The 19,701-nt window shown below is 38.8% G+C and overlaps 1 protein-coding gene across 2 annotated transcripts in view; it reads left to right on the top strand.

Annotated features, from left to right (window-relative positions):
• chst11 (carbohydrate (chondroitin 4) sulfotransferase 11) overlaps window positions 1-19,701 on the top strand; it is a 107,861-nt gene that overhangs the window by 83,707 nt on the left and 4,453 nt on the right. The gene's annotated exons all lie outside the window — the stretch shown is intronic.

Here is a 19,701-nt window from a genome sequence, read left to right as displayed (position 1 = left end):
CAATCAGGAAATGTTTAAGGAATAGAACTGGCTACCACAACACCAGTAAGAACTTATTACTTAACTTATTACTTAGGGCAAAGCTGTTTTAAGCACCTCATCTAATTTAGCAGACACTTATATCTTTGGAATTCATTGCGTAGGAGGTAGCCCATGTTATGTCTATGGAAGCAAAATAGTCTGATTAGAATCAGACATTTTTTAGACATTGAATTTGAACGCTGAATTTTTATTCTCTGCGATTATGTATGTGATTTTTTTTTGTACCCAAAATTTGTCAGCAAAAATTTCACCTGCAAGAATATGCCTGAAAAAATCAAATGCAGAAATATACCTGGAAAAATTAAACTGCAGAAATTCCCCTGAAAACATTCACCTGCAAAAATTTGCTTGCAAAAATTCACCTGCAAATGTGTTGACCTCATGGTGACTCATGCCAAAGCAATCGGCACTAGATTGAGTCAAGCAGCTGATAATGCATCTTAACATTGGATGCCACCTGCCAAAAAAAGATCCAAGAAGAGTTGAGCGGCTTTTAGCCAATAAACATACGCTCATTTAATCACGTGACCCACCAGTTCGTTTCTGCAGAGGCTCATCTTTTGACCCAGAAGGAAGCGACTGAAGTTGGCTTCCAGTTGTAGCTTCCAATTTGGGAAAAAGTTAAAGGGCTGGTTTTGGAACAGGACCAGTTCTAAGATGGTCCAAATGGAAAAAAAAAGCACTGATATGGCCCTTTATTACATTTTCACAAATCAAATAAAGCTTTCGCAAATCCCAAATTGTGTTTATAGGATTCTACTATTAGTATAAAATAATCTAGTCCAGGTTTACAGTAAGTACTGTAGTTTTTATTTTTTTTTATTTTTGCAGGCACATTTCTGCAGGTGAATTTTTTGCCTGCATATTTTAAGTACATAAAAAAATCACATACATAATTGAACAGGATAAAAATTCAGTGTTATAAATTCAATGTCTAAAAAATATCTGATTCTAATGAGACTATTTTACTTCCATAATGATGTTTGGCTGTAAAGGTTTGCTTCTCGTTTATGTTTTCATCATTTCCATGTTATTCATTAAGTTCTATACTCTTGCCATTTTATAGTTATTCCTCTGTGCTTAGTTTCTTAGTTTATGCTCATTGTTCCTTTAGTATTTATTCTGTTACATCCCTGTTAATCTTTTCCCTTCATTAATAATTTATTTGTGTCCCAGCTGAGCTCTATTCGTTTTAGTTAACTCATCAGTTAGTCTCTCTTCCTCAGTCTCTCTGCACTCCTTCTAGCCCACCTGCTTCACATTTTTCCCTGATTGACTTACACCTGCATTCTATACCATTCTCCACTTGTTCCACAGTATATACAGTATACCTACCAGTTCTCATTGTTTCCACCCATTATTTCTCATTCCAATGCCTGTTTTCTTTTCTGTTGTCCTCCACTTGTTCCACATCATGCTCTCCTTGTGTTGTATGTTTTTTATTTCACTAATAAATCCTCAAAATGTTCATCCCACGCTTCTGTCTGTATTTGGGTCTGACTCCAAAATCACACTTCATGACAGCCCAGGGAAACTGCTAGCTGTATAGCTCTGCTTAAGCTTCACATAGTTTACCTCCATACGTGTATAGGTTGTTTAGATCCTGTGACCTTCAGGTTTTTCAGTGCTTGTGTTTGGAAAAACAAAGATGCAAAATTATGAATGACATGTTTAACCAGAAAGTTAAATATTCAGTACACTTACAGACCAGCAAATGGCATGTAAATCATGCAGTCACCAAATATGTAGGTGACTATGTAGCATCATGAACAGACTGACCATAACCCCATTCATAAGACAGTCCTGTGTTAAACACACATCCAAGGACCCCAACAATTTACACATTGACCTGGCAATGTATGTGCTTTCAAAACATGCTGCTGGAATTGTACAACTAAATGGGCATGGCAAATAACTCGGCTTTAACCTGAGTACGATGCTCAAGTTATTTGCAGGACATTTCCTCTATATTTGGCTAAGCTCTGTGTTGCAGTTCTCATGCAGGCTGTCCAAATACATTCAGTGCCTCATGAATAAGTAAAGTTTCTATGTGCCGTCTCCAAAGTGTTAATATCTGCATCATATTCTGCTGATCAATGTATTTGTCAGATTTGACCAACACTGGTCTTTTTTGCATCAGACATCTTTGCTTTATGTCACATTCATTCTGCAGTCCTGTGTGACTCTTTTATCTGATGGTCATTACAGGGCTCAGTGAAGGTCAGCAGACACAGTCTGTATTATCAGCACTAGATCGAAGATGATAGGGGATGCATTATATCCGGTAGATGTGAGTACACACCCACACGCAAAGTTTCGGGTCACCCATGACTGACCACAACAAGGGAGAATTGACATATTGTATGCCAAGCATTATCTCTGCAAACTGCCATCCTTACACAGGTATCAGAGTCTGTACAAAACATCTTCCAATTCCCACACCATCTCTTTTAACAACTGATATTAGCTACACTATATATTCACAATATAATATGTTGGTTGTATTGGGAGTGGTGTCCTCTCCACCTACTGGACAATTTTGGTCTTTAAGGGTTTATGTCCTACAGGTTGTAGATGTGTCTCTGCTCCCAAAAAACTGATTCAAACTGTTGAATTGTCTTATCAGTCTGTCTCCGAGTTCTGAAGGAATCTACTAATGACCTGTTGATTTAAATAATCTAGAGCAGGCAAACATCTAAAATATGCATAAGCAAAATCTCACCCTCGTTGAGATACTTAAGCTTTGCCTCCTTTAAAACCATCCAATAGGGGCATGGCGGTGGAAGGCCTCAGTCCTCGACGCAGCCGTACTGGGTTCAAGTCCCAACCCGGAGACCTCAGCTTTGTGTCTTCCCCCTCTCTCCACTCAGGAGTGCAAAAAGTAAAGGCCAATTGTGCCACAAAATAACAAAAGAAAACACCCAATAGGGGTTAATGTGTCAGATCTGATATGATATTATGCTAATTGATGTGAAGTGGGGAACACTAATTATCATCATGGCATCTGTTAGTGGCTGGGAATCAGTAGGCAGCAAGTGAACATTTTGTCCCCGAACTTGATGTGTTAGAAAAAGGAAAATGGGCAGTGTCATGATTCAAGCGAGCTTGACAAGGGTCGCATTGTGATGGCTAGATGATTGGGCCACAACTCGAAAAATGCAGCTGTTGTGGAGGGTTGCTGTTCTGCAGTGGTCAGTTTCTGATAAAAGTGCCCCAAAGAAGGAACAGCAATGAACCAGCGACAGGATCATGGCCAGCCAATTATGATTTCATGTGGGGAGAGAACCCTGGCCTATGTATTCCGCTCTAACAGAAAAGTTTTTGTGGGTCAAATTGCAAAAAAAAGTTAATGCTGTTTCTGATCGAAATGTGTCAGAACACAGTTTATTGCAATTTGTTGTATATGGGGCTGACAGCACCAACAATTCCCAGGTGAGAATCACAACTGGACCATGGAGCAAGGAAAGAAGGGTGGCTGCTTTGACAAATAATGTCTGCTTTTACATCGTGCAGATGGCCAAAGGCACTAGGTTGCACAATAGCATGGGGGGTAGGGGGAGAGTCAATATGATGCTTTGGACATGGCTCTATTGGGGAACCTTGAATCCTGCCCTCCATATTTTTGTTACTTTGACACATGCCACCTGCCTAAGCATTTCTGCAGACCATGTATATGCTCTTATGGAAACTGTATTTCTTGATTACTGTGGCCTTCTTCAGCAAGATAATGCACCCTGCCACAGAGCAAAAATGGTCCAGGAACAGTTTGAAGCGCACAAGACGTTGGAGGTGTTAGATTTGCCTACACATTTTTCCAAAGGTTCTGGACAAACAAGTCCAATCCATGGAGGTCCTTCTTTACACCTTCCAAGATGTTGCCATATCACAGCACAACGTCAGACTTTAAGGTGAGTCCATGCCTCTTACAGGGAGGGCTAATTGCCGAACCATGTTGTGTTCGGCAGCCAGAGAGGGACCATTAGGCAGCTGGTCATAATGTTATGTCAGATCTATGTATTTCCTTTTTTGGACATTTGAGCAGGAATATGAAGTCTATACTTGGTTTTGTAGTTTAAAGGTTCAGATTTCTATTTTCTAAAGGAATCAGTTAATAAATGATCGAATTATCTAATGTGAAGCTCACTGTTTCACTAGAAATCAAGGGGGCCAATTATTTGCCTGCTTTGAACAGCTGTTAATCTTACTTTAGATTTACCTCAGTGAGCGGTATAAATATAAATTAGAACCTGTGCTCCCCAGCTTCTATCTTTCTGAAATCACTTCTTACCTCCCCTCTTTAATCTCTCTTCCTTTGCAACCATCAATGGATCAGAGGGAAGCTTTTCATTACCACCCTTGCTCAGTGCTGATCCTTAGATCATATTTCAAACTCAGGGCTGCTCTCACAGAGAATAATGCAGCAGTGGCAGGGGGATGAATACTTGAGATATGGAAGCACATAACTCTCCATATCTCATCACTTTTTCTCACATTCCAACAATAAATATGAGACGAGGAGAGGAGACAGTGGCTGTGAAATGCACAGCGGGCTAACTTCTTCTGACATGGGAAGATAAGAAAGTAGAGACAATCCTGTTAGTGTTTTCAACAATGATCATGGAGGTGAGATCAGGTTTAAATACAAACAGAAGGATCATCTGTCCTGCTCTCATTGTACGATTTCCTAGGAAGACTGAGCTTACAGTGTTGTACAAAAGCATTCATACCCTTTGAACAATATTATATTTTTTCCTGTTACATTCATAAAATTCAAGGCATTTTACTGGGAGTTTATGTGATAGACCAATATAAAGGAGGGAGGGAAGGTTTTCAAAACATTTTACAATTAAAAATCCCAAATGTCTATTCAGCCCATCTGAGACAATATTTTGTAGAATCCCCTTTCACTACAGTTACAGCTGCAAGTCTATTGAGGTAGGTCTCCACCAGCTTTGGGATTTTTCCCATTTTTTGCTAAATAGCTTAAACTCAGTCAGATTGGATGACATCTGTGAACCATTTTGTTCTAGTCTGCTCACAGATTCTCATTTGGATTTGGGACTAGTCTATTCTAACACATCAATATACTTTGATCTAAACTATTCCACTGTAGCTCCGGTGGTACTGTTTAGGGTGATCCTGCTAGAACGTAAATCTCTGTGTTTAGCTCAATCCATCTCCCCATCAGCTATGACCAGCGCCCCTGTACATGCTAAAGAAAAGCATCCCCACAGCATGACCATGTTGTGTTCAGGGTGATGGGTTGTTTTATTTTTCCTCCACACTCAGCATTTTGCATTGAGGCCAAAAAGTTTCCTATTCATCTGACCATAACACCATCTGACCATGTTTACTGTATCCCACATGGCTTGTGGAAAACATTGAAGTTAGTTTTCTCCTGGTTTTCTTTCAGCGGTAGCTTTCTTCGTGTCACTCTGCCATCAAAGCAAACTTGTGAAGGGAACATCACATTGAAGTCCTTTTGATAATTTCTTACACCTGAGCTCTGGATCTCTGCAGCTCCTCCAGAGCTAGTAAAGGCTTTTTGGCTGTTTTGTCTGATCTACAGGCCAGGCATTAAAATGCCTGGCCTGTAGATTTTGGTGGACGGCCATGGGTTGGTTGGTTTGCAGTTATGCCATAGTCTTTCTGTTTTCAAATGATGGATTTAAGAGCTGTGTTCCAGCAGTTGGGATAATGTTTTATCCACCTTATGCCTAGATCACACCACTCATTGAGCAAATTATGTTGGAATGTCTATTCCTCCTTTTTTATATCCAGCCTAAAAGCATGTAGGTCTCTTTCAGAGCAAATTTAGATGAAAAAATATGTATGAACATCCATGTAGGTGGAACAGAGGTGAAATATGATTTAATGTTATATTGATTTAGTGTTTAAATCACACGGAGAACATTAGTTGTGCATTTGACTATTTTTAAGTGGTAATTTTCTGTTGTGGGTTGCAAATGTGGTTAGGGATGAAACAACCCGGACTTGACGCTCTGGTGAATTATTACTGATCATAAAATGATGTACATTACTTGTTATTTCTAAACCTAAAAATCATACCTGGTTTGCTATCAGCATTGCTGTTAGTCCTTGTAAGAAGCCAACGTATCTCTTTTGGTGGTCATTTGTAGCCCAAACACAGGTAAGGTATACAGTATATTTTCATCCTCCCTGGGCTTTAAAAAGATCACATCTGCAGGGCGTTTGGGATGCTTTAAATTTAGGTTCTTTACCCACATTTGTTTTGATTCCTTGATATGTCTATTGGTGACTGTGGACAATAATCTTCTGATCGCAACAATAACCTATTTGCAGCATGCACCAACTGAAGCCAGAAGTTAAGCTTTGTCTGATTAAAGGTGCCGCAAACAGCGTAACAAGTAGGCATGTAGGGCATGTCTAAGCTTCAAAAGGACCTGTGATTATCATAACAAGTGAAAAGGTTTAGCTGAACTGCAGTTACTTCCAAACACACACCTAAATATCTACTAAAACAAACCACTTCGCTGTTGCTGAAGCTAACATAGCCTACTGGACGTTGCTGACATAATCAATCCTCCAGCAGCCACGCTAACAACTTTCTCCCTGACTTGTCTGCTGTGTTCTTTGGTCTTCATGATGCATTAGTGAAAAGTTCACTAATGTTCTCTGAAAGAGTTACACACAGTTTAAGTGATACAGAAGCAGACTGTGTTTATTCATTAAATAACACATTTAGGCTTTGGGGTTCTGGATTCTTAAGGGTGTCTGAGTAAGAGGGGCTGAATATAAATGCATGCCAATTTTTCTTCCAATTCACAATTATGCGCTACGTTTGTTTGTCTCTCACATAAAATCCCAATAAACTATGTTCAAGTTTGTGGATGTGCAATGTGAAAAAATTTGAAAATGTTTAACAAGTGTGAATACTTTTTCAAGGTACTTTAGCGAATAGTGCAACATGTTTCACACACAAACTATTACATCTAAATCAATATGCATCGTCTGTATTCTGTCAAATAAAATAATTTATCATACGGAGCAGCCGTGTGGAGAAACTGCCTAGCTGAACATTTGGGGTTCTCATAGAGCTTTGACCAGTTGGAAGAGATCAAATTATACTGACCGTATCATGTGAAGCTGCAAACTGCTTCAATGACTGCCGCTGTCTGTTATCCAATGCTGACCCAACGTTTCAGGTCAATTTTATGGCAGAAATGTGCAATCAAATTAGCAAGTAATGGTTTCTGTTCTTCCATGGGAACAGATTGACATGCCAGAGGTCGGTGACTTCCATCACAACTGTATCGACCAATCTCCTCTCTCATCTTGCTGCCTTTCTGCTCCCCCTCCCTTCTTCATCCTTTCATCTGAACTGACCAGAGAGTTGACAACGGAATGGCAAACAGTGATCTAGGGCCTAGAAGAGAGATAAAGCAAGGGAAACAGGCAGAGAAAAAGATGACAAGATCCCATCCCACAGTTATCCCCTCATGTTAATTACTGCCTTGTACTGTGGGATGGAAGGCTGCATGCTCGCTGCGGCATATGTGTGAATAATAGCTTTATCCCTCAGAGTAAAAGAAAGGGGAGATTTTCATCGCAACAAAGCTGCTATTTGCTGTGAGATTTAGCGCTATTGTGGGCCTTTGATGTCTTCCCGATGACATGAATAGCGAGGAATGATGTGAATCTGAACAGCAAAGAAGTGACACAGGCGCAAAATGATGCCTTCCTTTTCATTTGTCACACTTTGTCAAAATTCTCTTTTTCTAAAGCAGTACAAAGGCAGGAAGTTAGTTAGTGTTTGTATTAGGTGGGTTAGGGTCGGAAGATTTTGTAACTTTTCATATTTTCATAAAGAAACGTCCCATAAGGTTTGAACATGGAATACATGTTTTTATTCAGACTAAAAGACCATTAAAAACCATAAAGGGATGCTTTGTTATAGCCCATGATACAATCATAGTTCCTATGCAGTCTGTAAAAGTATGGAATTTGATTAGTGTTTTTCAGGTCTGGATAAGATGAAGAAAGAAGAGTACGTAAAATATTTATATTTTTAGAAATGTTCCCTATCCTATTGACTCAAAGCTGTTCGTCCATCCTTCCTTCTTTGCTTCCTTTCTCTTTCTTGTGTCCTTCCTTCCTTTCTTCTCTCTATCAATCCTTCTGAATACAGTAGAAATACCTGTCATAACTATACAATGCATATGTGTATGTAGCGTAAATGAGAGTTTAATTTCTACATTACAATTGTGTAAGAACCCCACAGTGGCCACTTCCAGTTTTAGTCTCATTAGGTTCAGTTAATTATAATATTTAAAATTTTGACAGTTACACCTTCTTTATTTGCTTGGTGAGGTGTTCTAATTGTGCATGAAAAACAGCCAACAACAGCAGACCTCATTAAAAGGAAAACAAATGCTATAGCCTTTACTAAGTTCAGCTGCTGTTGCTGGGATTTCTTGAACTAACTGAGTGTTTAAGAAAACCAGCTGGACATATTTACCAATTTGAAGTATTCCCTTTTTATGTACTTGAATATATAACTGAATCAGTGCTTTGATACAGAAAGGGACTGTAACAGGCCTTTCTTATTTGCTTGGATCTCTGATGTCATTGATTTGGCTGTAACACCTTTCAATGTGATGCCATGACAGACTTTACCAGCAGACAGGAGTATAATACCCTTACTGTGATATTTACAGGGCAGTGAAAAAATATTTCCCTCCTGACATTATTCTTTATCACACTTGATTGTTTCCAGTTGTCAGGCAAATGTTAGTATCAGACCGAAGTTATTGACAAAAAGCTGTTTTCAACTGTTGATAGGAGGAAAAAGCTACCCAACCCAACCTGGCCCTATATAAAAAAGTAATGCCTCCTAATTCTGATAACTGACTGTGGCATCCTTGGTGTAAAAAACTGCCATCAGGCATTTGTGTTAACTGGCATTAAGTCTTTTACAACAGTGTGAACAGACTGTAGCTTAATCTTCTTCATAGAATTGCCAAAATGTAGAGTTTTCAAGCATAAATGCAATATTTGGGCATCTTAGTTAAAAGTTAAGTTAAGACTATGACTAGGCCACTCTAAAACCTTTAGTTAGTTTTTTTCCTTTTAAGCCATTTAGAGATGGACATGTTAGTGGGCTTAGAATCTGTAGTGTGTTCTAGCGCTATACTAAACTATCCAACAGCATAGTTAATATGTAAATATGCACTATATATTTCTCCATTATTTATACATCTATTGACCCATCTGACTTTTAGTTTCCAATCAAGACAATCAATTCTCATACACTAAAAAAGATCAAAGCCCGTATTCACAAAGAATGCTAAGACTACAAGTAGCTCCTAGTAACATCGCTAAGAAACATCTTAAAATTTAAGATGTTTCTTAGAATTTTGCCTTAGTAAGATAAAAGTTATTCACTAAGCATCTTAGGCACTAAGAGAGATCCTAACGTGAATAAATGTTAAGAATAGTGAGGAGGACTTTTAGTGAGCCTAAGAGTGTTCTAAGAAGAGAAGATGGCGGAAAGACAGAGAGAAAAGAGATATATTCTCCAAACAATGAACCACAGCAAATTAATAAAATGCTACCTGCTCCACCGCGCAGGGGTCGGTCCCCTTAATAGTCAATTAAATGAGCGCATAAACATCTATAACAATCATAAGTTTTAATATAGAGATAAGATCAATTTTATCATCCTGCTAGGGGGATATTAAATAGTGTCAGCAGCAGAACAGGGTAAAGGCCAACGTCTAGTAAGGTAATAATAAATAACCATGAATAAAAAGTGAACCGAATTACAAACAATACCTACAGAATTATTTAAATATTTACAGACTGTAAAATGCTTTCAAAAATACATTTGGAAAAACTTGAAAAAATATATACTGTAAATACAAACTCTAGACAAGATTCAATAAGCACTATATACACAGAAGGAAGATGTAAATAAGGTGAAAAAGTATTTGCTGTATTGTACATGATGATGTCAGCAGCCTAAGCCTAAATGGTCATCTACAACACTCCCTGTCTGTGGAGACGTTCTCTGAGAGCTGCTATCTCCTCTATAGCTTCTGATTGCAGCAGGTACCAGAGCTGCTTACATTCCAGGCTGGCACTGAAAGCAGAGTGAACAACACGTTGCTCTGCTCGGGAATGCCTGTTTGTTCTCACCGTGATCCCAGGACCAAATCTACCTTGCAGCACTCCTCTCTTCTCCTCCACCACCAGGCTCTGCTCCTCTGTTCAGTTTGGTTTTTGCCACCTTTTTTCTCCGTTTTGTTTTGGTCATTTTACCAAACTAAACCTCTTTATTCAAGAAGGAGATCACAGTAAAATGCAGAATTTTAATAATAATATGAAATTAATTAATATGAATTAGATGCAGTATGAAAACAACCTGCATGGCAGGTAAAAATATTAAAAGTAAATCAAAAATAATGATACGTTCAAACATGTTGATACTGTGTGCCATTTAATTACATTTTGCTAAGTTTTATCATCATGATACATGATTAATTTCTCTTCATTGGAGAGTTTTTTGTTTGTTTTATTTTTTGTTTTTTTGCAACAACCAATCACAGCTCTTAGAAAACATCGTCACACCTCTCTCAGCAGAGAACGGAATCACTCTTAAGCTAGGAGACGTTGCCAGGTCTTTTTAGGCTAAGTTAGGAGCTCTCTGAGAGGACTCTGAGAATCTTTGTAAATACAGGCCCTGGAGTTTAATCTGTTTACTAGCACTATGACACGTCATCCAAAGACTAGGAGAAGAATCACAATGAGTTACAAATTGCAAGTATAAATTTATACTTTTTATTTTTACTGCGTCCATGCATCATTTGATCAGAAATAGAAATCATTATCCAAACCAAGACAAATCTATAAACAAAAAAACATAGAAAATATAAACTAAGGGTCAATCAGGGAACATTCAGAAGAATTATTAAGTAAGCTCAAAAAGTTATTTATGAGAGCTTTTTTGCGTACCTTGGCTTCTAAATCCTACCTTCTTAGAGACTCTCTAGACTCTCTGAGAGCTTCTGAGGGAGAAAAGCAGGTGACAGCAGAGTAGAGTGTTTATATTGAATGAAAGTTTCCGATTCCAGCTGGGACCCAGTCTCAGTATAACAGCTGGTAAATAAAATGTCACCAGTTTGGTGGTGACAAGAGGTTCCCTTATTGATAAGGAGAAGCAGGGTATTTAGGAGTCATACAGATGATTCTTTTCAGAAACTTGTAGAAAACCAAAGGATTTCCAAAGTATTGCGGAGAGTACTTATAGGCAACAGGCAATGCCGATGACCAATGAAAGAAATTTCCTCAGTCAGTTCATCAGTCTGGCAAACTGGCGATTTTTCTCTTAAGGAGAGAGCAGAGCTTCACACGTCACTTACTCTGGTTCTTGGTTACATCTTTTTCTCATCTCATCTCTTCCTTTTTCCTGACTTCCTGGAACTCCCTATCACATTTATAGTTTGTGACAACCATTGGTTGCAAACTTTAAATGGAGATATTACCTCATAAAATCTCAGGAAATACCTTGCACATGAGAATTGTCTTTGTAACCATATTAATATTCAGAATCAAAGTATTAAATCCATACTCGTTCAATGACAGTAGAGTCAATTTGCATGGCCTACATTCCTTAGATTCTAGCAGCTCCTGTCTGTGTGTGTGGGTATAACCAAAACCTTCCCCACAAGCTGGAATTGTAAACTGAAATTCTGAGTTGAACTACAGAAAAAAAGGCAAACGTTTGATGGTAGCCAAATGCTACAAATCATTGTCCTGATTTATAACCCTAGTGAACATTAGGTCACAAACTACAAGCTGGACATTCTCCTTCAGGATTTTCTGGTAGAGAGCAGAATTTATGGTTTCATCAATTACAAAAGGCTCTGAAGCAGCTACCACACCACCACCACCACCAAGATTTACTGTAGACACAATTTTCTCTTTTTGTTATGCTTTATAAGCTTTTCACCAGAGGTAGGCAGATGTAGAGGTAGTATCAGATACCTTCCAAAGAGTTCCACTTTTGTCTCATAAGTCCACAAAATATTTTCCCAACGGTCTTGCAGTGGTCTTGGTCTTGGAACTCTCAGAAATGACATTTTTGCACAGTCTCTTTTTTGTTAGTAAACCATTACTAAAACGTTAACTGTAAGTGAGGCCTGAAGATCTTTGGATCTTGCTCTGGGTTCTTGGGTTGTCATCTGGATGAGCTCTTGGAGTAATTTTGGTAGGCCAGCCAATTTTGGAAAGGTTCCTCACTGGTTCATTTTTTCTCCGTTTGTGGATGATGGCTCCCACTATGGTTCACTGAAGCCTTTAAAACGACTTTATAACCCTTTCCAGACTGATAAATCTCAGTGACTTTGTTTCTAATCAGTTCTTGAATTTCTACATCAGCACATGATGTGTTGCTTTTTAAATCTTGCAGCCTACTTCATGTTGTCAGACAGGTTTTGTTTATTTTTGGCCTAGCAGTATTCTGACCTGGGTGTGGCTTGTGAAATGCATCAAAAAAATGTGGTTAATCAAAGTTAATTCATAGGTTCACAAAGGAAGTTGTTCTGTTTTATATAGTCAGCTTCTACCCCTTTATAAACAAAATCACCATATGACAGGTGCACTTTTTATATCCTCAAGTTATTTTGGATGTTAATATTTCTTTTATAATCTAAAACATTCAAGTATTATTAAAAAGCAATAACAAAAGTTGTATTATTGAACTGATAGGTTAACACAAAAAATTCAGCTTTATTATGTAACACATTGTCTACGGGAGAAATCACGTGTCCCACTTGCCCCCCTTATTGCTTTAAAGAACCTAAGGTCATCCAGTATGGATTTCACTGACCGGTACCCCAGAAATCCAGTAAAGTAAGCCAAGCTTGAAGTGCTGTTTAGTGAAGTGATTTTATGTCATGTGCTAAACTGATTCCTTGATGGCTTCTAAAGCTTAGCCTTTCCATATTTAGAGGTGTTGCTAAACGACAATGCGTGTTTATCTGATAAACAGGCATCAGAGATTGATTTTCCCCAAATCTGTTTGCATCATGAGGTTCCCACCTAAAACATATTTGTAGACACTGTCCACAATGTCTGGCAGTTTCTTTTTTTTGAGTTGTTTCAGGTCAGAAGCTCCCTTTTGGCAATGGCAGACATTACTGCTAATGTCACCCTTGTTTAGAATGGCATGAAGCAGTAAACATGCAGGTTATTGTCTAATCGTTTTAAATTCTGTATGAAAAACTGTGCTGGAGCAGAATTCAGACCCAGAGGTAAAAAATTCAAGAGGCATAAGAAAACATTCTTACGGATGCAGATCCCTCAGGCTGTCCACAGTCTGCCTATTTCTCTGCATCAGTCAACTCCCTCCATGCTGTACTCCATTACAGGCTTCACTGTGAATATGAAATGTGCCTCCAATAGATGACAGGTGACTGGATCTGTGTATACTGAACAGTTAATATATGCATAATTCACTAATATCAATATTCTCATCATAACCATGAGATGATATAGGAGATGAATACAGTCAATGAAGAGATGAGTGGGCTGATGATACAATTAACCTTGAGTATCTGTCTGGGTGTTAAGCCATCTTTCCCTCTTCATCTACCATTTTGTTTTTTCATTCTTCACTTTGGAGAGCTATCTAAGTGACAGGAAATGTCCAAATGATCCTCTGTGTGCTTCTGAAAAAGGGTGGTTTGTCTGTTGTTAAAAAGTCTCAAAAAGTAGAAAAAGAAGAGATTTAAACGATTACACCCATTCAGACAGTGAGACTTGTCGAGCTGGTTTCTAACTACAGCAGGTCCCAGAGTTTGACTGTAAAACATGGATGTAGTTGTATTATATGTTGTTTAAAAAGATTTTTACAAACCTAAGGATGGAACAGAATTTCTATAATATTTTGTATTACATTCTATCAGGGACCAAAGCTAACCGAAGGACATGCCCGGAGGCCCCATGTGATGAACGAGAAAATGTATGAGAAAGGCCCAGAATAATTAGTCAGAATCAAAATAATTCTTATCTTTTTAGATTTAAGATCAAAACAACTGCAGCAGATGGGGATTGAATCTAGAATCAGTTTCTCTGCACTGATGAAAAGTAATATAATGAGTTTGGGGCAGTACAGTTGTGTAGTTGTTATCCCTACAGTCTGATACCTAGAGGACCCTGAGTTTAAATCCCAGCTTGACCCTTACTTGCCCTTTCTTTCTTTGTATTTTGGATTCATCCCACAGTCCAAAAACTTGCATGCTAGTTTAACTGTTGTCACACTCTGCAATGATTATGTGTTTAGAAAATGAATAGGTGGAAGAGCTTAAGAAAGAAACGGAATTACACGAGAAAAGCTCTTTTAATTAAAAAAGCTGATAGGACAGGTGTTTATGTGCAAGATGCTAGCAATGAGATCCTAGAGGTTATATCCAGTAATACCCAGTCACAATCATCAAACGAAGTGAGTTTATTAGCAAACAAGGGCAAAGGAACCATCAGTCAGGAAAGAAAGAACTATCAAGCATTATTCTGTTGGTGGCTGTGCTTTGCTGAGGCTTTGCATTCCGTCCTTCACATCACAGGGGTAAGCTGTGCTGTTGACCATCAGTGCCTTGGGCCCCTGACGATATTTACTCTGCCTTTTATACTGTATAATCTTTATATTCTGATCAGCATTTTTTTTTTTCTGATATTGAGTCCAGGATTCATGCTTGATTAAATTTCATAAAATAGGAGTCCATGTATATGACCAACACCTCAGCATCTCCTAAGCATCTGTGCTGTGCGGTAAAATAACACATTTCATCAGTATGAGATGGTCTACATCTGCATTGTGGTTGTGTCCCACTATCTTACCAATGACCTTTCAGATACAGCAGTCTTTCTTCTATGCATTTCCTTAATAGGTAAGGTAAGGTAAGGTAAGGTAAGGTAAGTTTATTTATATAGCGCTTTTCAGTAACGAGACACTCAAAGCGCTGTACATACAATCACAAAGCAAATAAACAGACACAGAAAAACAAATCAAATGATAAAATCAAGCAACAGAGGTAATTTAAAAAAATAAAATAAAATAAAGAGAATAGAATAATGGACAAGAAAATGAAAGGAAAATTGGACTGAAACGCAACTAATCATGCCTAAATGGCACAGTCAAAGGCCAGTCTAAATAAATACGTTTTTAATCTTGATTTAAAGCAACTTAGGGTTTCGGCGCTTTTACAGTTTTCTGGCAGTTTATTCTAGATTAGTGGAGCATAATAACTAAAAGCTGCTTCTCCATGTTTGGTTCTGGTTCTGGTTCTGCAGAGTAGATTTGAGCCAGAAGACCTGAGAGGTCTGGGTGGTTGATACACTGACAACAAGTCTGTAATGTATTTTGGTGCTAAGCCATTCATTGATTTATAGACTAACAGAAGTATTTTAAAGTCTATTCTCTGAGCTACATGGAGCCAGTGTAGGGACTTTAGAACCGGGCTGATGTGCTTCATTTTCTTAGTTCTAGTGAGGACGCGGGCAGCAGCGTTCTGGATCAACTGCAGCTGTCTGATCCACTTTTTAGGCAGACCTGTGAAGACACCGTTGCAGTAATCAATTCTACTAAAGATGAACGCATTAATTAGTTTTCCAAGGTTGAGACATTAGTCCTTTAATCCTGGAGATGTTCTTTAGGTGATAGAAGGCCGACTTTGTTACTGTCTTTATGTGCCTCTGAAGGTTCAGGTCTGAGTCCATCTCTACACCCAGGTTTCGAGCCTGACTGGTGGTTTCTAGCTGTATTAACTGAAGCTGTGTGCTAACTTTTAAATGCTCTTCCTTTGGTCCAAAGGTTATTACTTCAGTTTTGTTTTGATTCAGTTGAAGACAATTTTGGCCCATCCATGCATTGATTTCTTCTAAGCATTTGCCCAGTGCTTGAATGGGTTCATGGTCACCTGGTGACATCGTAACGTATAGCTGTGTGTCGTCTACATAGTTATGATAACTTACGTTGTTGTTTATTAAAATCTGAGTTAGGGGGAGCATGTAGATATTGAATAGGAGGGGCCCTAAGATGGACCCTTGGGGAACGCCACATGTGATTTTTGTGGTCTCTGATGTAAAGTTACCTACTGACACAAAAAAGTCCCTGTCCTTCAAGTAGGATTTAAACCAGTTGAGTGCTGTACCAGAAAGGCTGACCCAGTTTTCCAGGCGCTCTAATAAAATGGAGTGATCAACAGTGTCAAATGCTGCACTGAGGTCCAATAATACCAGCACTGTGGTTCTTCCACAGTCTGCATTTATACGGATGTCATTGAACACCTTGACAAGAGCAGTCTTTGTACTGTGGTGAGCAGGAAGCCTGACTGGAAGACATTGAAGCGGTTGGACGTTGTTAGGAAGTTGTTTAACTGTTGAAACACAGCTTTTTCAATAATCTTACAGATGAAGGGGAGGTTTGAGATAGACCTGTAGTTCTGTAGTAGCAGCTTGTCCAAGTTGCTCTTTTTCAATAGAGGTTTGATATTTGCTGTTTTCAGGGCCTGGGGGAAAACACCTGACAAAAGGGACGTGTTTATTATTTGTGTTAAATCAGATGTTATTACAGGCAAAGCTTTCTTAAGGAAAGCTGTGGGTAAAAGATCGAGACAGCAGGAAGAAGAGCTTAGTTGCTGTACGATTTCTTCTAAGATTTTGCAGTTTATTTGGTGAAATTGGGAAGTTTTGTCAAAATCAGTTGTAGTTGGAGACCACATTGGTACTGGAGTTGATGTGGATGTGCTGACTGCCTCTCTGATCTTTTGGGTTTTTTCAGTAAAGAGTTTAGCAAATTCAATGCAGGCCCTGGTAGAGTGGAGTTAAGATGCTACAGTTACAGGAGGGTTTGTTAACCTGTCGACCGTGGCAAATAATGCACCAGCATTGTTAATGTTTTTGCTGGTGATCTCAGAAGAGAAGGATTCCCTTGCATTTTTCAGTTGTAGGTTATATCTGTAGAGTCTCTCTTTATAGATAATATAGTGAACCTGGAGTCCAGTCTTTCTTCATCTGCCTTCAGCTTTTCGACACTCCTTTTTTTCACTTCTGACTGGTGGAGCATTTCTCCACGGAGACATTTTCTTCCCAGAAACGACTTTCACTTTAATTGGAGCAATTGAATCAATGATGTCTGAGATTTTAGAATGAAAGTTATCTACCAGCTTATCTACAGTGTTACAGGGCAAAGTGGAGGTAGAAGAGTAAATCTGGTTAAAGGTTTCAGCAGCACTCTCCTTAAAGATGCGTTTTCTTATCATGTCTCTTTGACAAACTGAGTCATTGCAGATGATGCTTTCAAAAATAACAGAAAAGTGGTCAGATAGAGCAACATCAGTTACAGACACCTTGGAAATGTTTAGACCCTTAGTGATGATCAAGTCCAAAATATGTCCCTGTTTGTGCGTTTGCTGTTTAACATGTTGAGTCAAACCAACATTTCTAAGAGTGTCACATAGATCTATTGTACTTCTGTCTTCAGGATTGTCCATGTGAATGTTGAAGTCTCCCAAAATAATTAAACAGTCATAATAAACACAAATCACTGATAAAGTTTGTTTTGGACTTAGGAGGCCTGTAAATATTCAAGAACATGGTTCGGACCGGGCTCTTTACCCAGAGAGCCAAATATTCAAAAGAGTCAAATTTGCCCAGAAATACTTTTTTACACTCTAATAAATCTTTAAACAAAGTGGCCCCTCCACCTTTTCTTTGCTGTCTGCTCTCACAAAGAAAATTGTAGTTCGGAGGCGTCGCCTCTATCACAATGGGAGCTTCATTAAATTAATGTAACCATGTTTCTGTTAAAAACAGAACATCAAGATCGTGGTCAGTAATGAAGTCATTGATTAAAAATGATTTTCCTGACAGAGATATAATGTTCAGTAAAGCCAGTTTATATGACTTAGTTGCTGATATTAACTCTGTGTCTGGTTGTACCTGACAGTTTATGGCTTTTGTTGATTGTAAATTACTGTCTCTTATCCTTTTTGCTTTGTTCTTTCTGTCACGTAGAAGCACAGAGATTTTACAACTATCTCCTATTAGGTGCCCAAGTTTTTCGTGGACATGCTCATTTCTGATAGAGTTACCACTGGGGCCCGGACTGTATCACAGAGAAGTGATTTGAAGGTCCTGATGGAGGAGATAGATTAGGAGGTGGTGGTTTAGTAGCAGGGCCTCGGCCACGGGGGGTGTTGAATGGAGAAGATGTCAGAGCCATTTGGGTCCCGATTTTAAGAGCTCCTTTCATGTTATCAGAATCCAGTAAAGCAAAAAGCGGGCTCAGTGGGGAGATGGGAGAGTTCTGTGCAGTCTGGGTCGGGGTCTGGGGTGAGGGGGGTGTCAGTCTGGGACTAGGTTTGGGGGGATGGGGGTATAATGGGGGGGTCCACCTCTCCTGTGAATTTTGGCAGGGAGAACTTTTGTGATGACCTCTCTTTCTCAGCCAACTGGCCAGTTGTTTTTGCTGGAGCTGTTGGAGGCAGCGTTATCATTGTTGTTGATACTCCATGTTCTCTGCTGAAGGTCGAAGCTGCTGGCAGATTATTTACTGAATAGAAGAGATTAGATGTAAGACGTCTGGCTCCAGGCTTGTTCAAACAGAAACCATCTTGCTTGAAGAGTTGTCTTTGTTCCCAAATAATATTAAAGTTGTCGATGAAGTTCACAGGTGTGGTGGCACATGTTTTTTTCAACCACTTATTAATCATCAGAAGTCTGGAAAAAAAACCTAATCTCCACAGAAAATCGGTGCAAAGGGTCCGCTGAGAAACACCTTGATATTGAGACCTCCAACAATATTCAGAAGACGAGTGAAATCCTCCTTCAGTCTTTCAGATTTTTTCTTAGCCACATCATCCGTGGCTCCACAGTGTATAATAAGGCTTTCTAGAGACGGGCGCTTTTCTGTGATTGCAAGAATATTCTCTGAGATATCAGAGGCCACGTTACTGGTACCAATCATAACTTCTGTGTTTTTCTTGTTGCAGAAGTTTTTAATCCCATCCACAGCTGTGTTGCCCACTATTAGGGTTATATTGACACAGACATGGAGCTGCAGCAAAGCTGCCAATACAGTCTCTTTCATTGTAAATATCAAGGTGAATGGTGAAAACCCACTTTTTACAGGAAAATCCATATTGGTAAGAATAACTAAACAATTTCATGGCCTGTGGTCGTTCTATATGCTTTTGAAGCTGGCTCTGACTTGTTAAAAATTTAGCTACATGACATGCTGGGATGAGTCCTACATAGTATTACAGGCAGAACACCAGTAACAGGTAACAGGGCATGTGTTTGGTCAAGTAATCGATCCAGAAATTTAAAAATAACTTGAGCTCGATCCAGTTCTGGGAATCCTGCCAGGACATCCATACTAAGTAATATTATAATATCAATTGCTCCTGCAATATCGAGCACTTTGCTTATAAACATTTCATATTATAGGACACGGTTATGATTTGGGGTTGTTTGGTTTTTGGTTGCGGGTTTTTCCTCATATGTTTCTCACAGTTAAGGTTTTGAATCATGCTTCTGTTTATTATTTTCCTGGTCATGCTTTAGTTTTTGTCTTCTAGTTCATGTTTTGTCAAGTTTGGTTTTTGGATCTAGTTA

This window comes from Girardinichthys multiradiatus, chromosome 17 (assembly GCF_021462225.1).
Source record: "Girardinichthys multiradiatus isolate DD_20200921_A chromosome 17, DD_fGirMul_XY1, whole genome shotgun sequence".
In the NCBI taxonomy this organism is placed as follows: Eukaryota; Metazoa; Chordata; class Actinopteri; order Cyprinodontiformes; family Goodeidae; genus Girardinichthys; species Girardinichthys multiradiatus.
The sequence above is the reverse complement of the archived record's forward strand: the minus strand, read 5'-3'. Positions and strand labels throughout refer to the sequence as shown.